Source organism: Nicotiana attenuata, chromosome 6 (genome assembly GCF_001879085.1).
Source record: "Nicotiana attenuata strain UT chromosome 6, NIATTr2, whole genome shotgun sequence".
NCBI lineage: Eukaryota > Viridiplantae > Streptophyta > Magnoliopsida > Solanales > Solanaceae > Nicotiana > Nicotiana attenuata.
In genome coordinates, this window is record NC_031994.1 from 28,058,119 (window position 1) to 28,061,833 (window position 3,715).

Below are 3,715 nucleotides of genomic sequence, written 5' to 3' on the forward strand. Positions count from 1 at the left end.
GGGGAGAGACACCAGTACAGAGAATTGCTTGCTTGCTAGAAAGTTTTGATTGCTTGATCCCCCCTAATAGTACTTAAAAAAAAATAATCCAAAGTTACAAGACTAGACTTGACTAAGCTAGAGAAACATAATGGAAGTACATGAAATAAAACTACTCTATATTTACAATGAAAATGACTTAGTTTTCTATAAGGCAGCAGCAGGTCCGTTGTCAGCAGCAGTGTCTTTGGCATCACGGTCTGCGCGCGCGGCGCTGTTGGCTTCTGCCTGCGGCTTGGCGCTTGCGAGGGATATCGGTGGGGCGACAGAGGCACCTGCGCGCTTGTCACTTGGCGCGGCCAAGACCACGGGGCCGTCCGTGGCGCTAGGCATTGGGAGGTTCGTTAGGACGCCACGGGGCGCGCCCAAGGGGTCATGGGGCATGGCTGGAAAGCCGCCCATGACACTATGCATGTTTCAAAATACTAGAAGAAAATGCAAAGGACCAAACAGATTACCATTTCTTACTATTTGTCCATTTTCATGCTCCTCAGTAGCGAAAGAACTGAAATGTCACAACAGAAATCCAAAAAAGAAGAGGGACTAAATCAGAGGAGTGGGAAAATGGGAAAATTAAAAATCGAGCAGAAGTAAAAGAGCAAAAGAGAAGGATGAAAGTCACTAGAAAGCAGATGCAATAGAGGAACAGAACAATTGAGAGATAAAAATTGAGAAATGTAGTTCTCAAAATTACAAAAAGTAAACCTGAAGCCTAAAGTCGGTCACGTGGGTCTCTGTGCAATGAATACGTACTGATCCTTTGGCAAGTCATTTACTATAATGCCAACATTTTAGATTATTTTGACGATTATACCCTTCGTCGTTCAAGAAAGTTTCACTTATTATATAGGTAAAAGATATGGATAAAAATAAATTTTATATGTATATATATTCTTAACGGGTTAACGGATTATCCGTTAAGAAAATTGAATAATCCGCCCCCAAACCGATAAGCTGTTAATAAAAAAATTTCAATCCACTCTCCGTCCTTTAAACCGTTAACCCGATACCAATAAGCCATAAGCTTCGATTTCGTTTCGATTTTCGGTTTCGGTTCGGTTTTGAACGCCCCTACTTTATGGGAATTTTTCTATGGGTATTTTCTGTTGAAAATTAATTTTCTTAAAAGAAGGTATTTTTGACTATCATATCATATCATATTATATTACTATAATAAAAGTGGGAAGCCTAAAACTAAAAACTTGAATTACCTAAATACCCTTCTAATTAATATAAATATTCTACTTTAAAAAATTAAATAAAACCACTTATTGATTTGAAGGGATGTAACCCTTCACTTAAGTTACAAATGTTCATAATAGAATTCGTTCCCCAAATTGAACATATAATCACCAAACAACCTGTAATCCAAAATTAAACTAAAAGAGAAATGGAATGATAGAAAAGTGCAGCATATATTAGACTTCGTTCTATTGCAAAGTGATGAACTTGGTTGAACGCTTGGGGTCATAACAAATTTCGGTATTTATACAAGTGAGTAACTATAGCTTTTTGATCTATTAAAATACATGTATAGGCTTTTATGGGAAGAAAAAGGATTTGATATTTGGTTTTTCAACAAAGTATGTGGTTCTCACAATCAACGAAATGAACAATTTTATTTGTATGTTATTCTTCTGCTTCGTTCAGCATGAAACAATTACTACTATTTGGAGTCCAAATATTTTTTTTCCCTTGACTACACATTTCCAAATGTTTTCCTATACATTTGTTAGTTAGTATAAGATTGTGACACATAGTATTTTACATCTAATTTATAAGTATGGAAACTTTAATTCGAAGAATAACAAATTGACAGTGTCCAATTACTAAGAGTTGAATACATATATTCTGATAGTGTAATTTATCGGAATGCTTCTATTGTGTTGATCTACATTCTATCCGTTCATCAAGAATCTTTGTCGTAATGACGAAATTGCTTTGTTGATGCGGAAGGTATTCTTGGTGGGAAAAAAGTTATCTCCGAGAGGCGTAAAAAGCAGAAGAAAATAGCGAGAGAGAAAAGGATTCTAACAGTTGATAACGAGGTCGTCGAGTCATACTTCAAGAACAGCATTTCGAAAGGACACCTTAGTTTACTGAAAAAGTAAAAGCTACCATTGGTAAACTTGCCTAGGTAACATTATCATGGTTAGTTGCAACTTGCAAGATTACATTGTTAAAAGGCTAAGAATTTTTGTATTTCCATTCTTATGTAGATTGCAGAACAAACCGATTGAATTTTGAAATAGAGAGAGACTTGAAGATTAACCACCCAAATATAACCAATAGCGTGGTTTTGGAATCAAAATAGTTTTCTCTAAGGAAAACTATGTCAATTGAAAGAAGGAAGTGATCTAGGAAATTTAGTTTCTACAAATATTATGTGCATGAAGATCTCAAAATATTTTATTTGTGTACCGTAATGATTGGAATAACATGTTTAAAGGTTAATAGTTGAAACCCGCTTTTGAAATCATGACAAAAAAAATTATATATATCGTTTAGGATCACTAAAGTATCGAGGAGGTGAATACTCTACAATGAAGGATAATAGTTTGTTTATAACTATAGAAATTTCTTATCGAAAAATAACCCAAATAATCCTACAACGTCAATTGATATTGAAGTAAGTCAAGATGATTGCACGGTAATTACGAAAAGAGTGCAATAATCCAAGATAAATTTTGATTATTTATCTACTCAGATGATATCCAATCATCTTGCCTCGACAATTAAATTATCATACGACGATCCACATTGATCATTCAAAAAAAATATTGTGCTTTATTTTTTCATATATAATTAACGACAATTTTTTTTTAATAATATTAATATTAGTTTACAAAAACGTATACTATATGACTTAGTGTGCCGAGAAACTAGTTATTTTTAAAAGAAGATTCAAATAGGAATTTAAGAGGAACTGCAAAAGGTGGATGACAGGTATTGTGGTTATAGTTTTTAAAAATGTTGATGCCCAGGATCGAACTGGGGACCTTCAGTGTGTAAGACTGACGTGATAACCACTACACCACACCAACCAGTTGGTACCTTAATCCATGTGGTCTTTACTTGTCCCCATAAAAGGCATTTGTTTGACATTTTCCAAGCAAAACTTGTAAGAAATATAGTTCTCAAATTGTAGCTTGAAAGTGTATTTTAAGTAAAATGTTTAATTTCTTTTAAATTTTCTCATAATTTAACCTTTTAGTGCATCAAGTTTATTTCTATATTTTCTGTTTAATATTTTATATTATTAAGGAGTAACTATCATTAGTATATATTTTTCGTCAAAACTATTATCTGAGTATATAATTATCATAAATATGAAGTATATGAAATGTAGTCATCTCCCATCTCCTGTATGAGGTCTTTCTAACACAATTCACTAGATTTATCTATGAACATCTTTAATTATCGACAAGACTTCAATAATTGAATTGTTTAATTCACCTTTGAGTAACTATATTTTTTAGTCTATTCGATCAGGTACACGTTGATTAAATTTTGTGAATATTGAAGAGAAATGAAAATGTTCTTGAAATGATTCACTTTATAGAACCTAAAAAAAATTCACCAAATAACACCTTCAAATCATATATAAAATATAACATACATGATATGCATTTTATATGTTTTATTTTTTAATTATAACAATTTTTTACGTCATCTA

General features: G+C 32.7%; 1 non-coding gene across 1 annotated transcript; it reads right to left on the minus strand.

The window, feature by feature from the left end:
* On the minus strand, positions 3,011-3,083 carry TRNAV-UAC. Its single transcript has one exon. It is a non-coding gene; the product is annotated as a tRNA-Val (tRNA).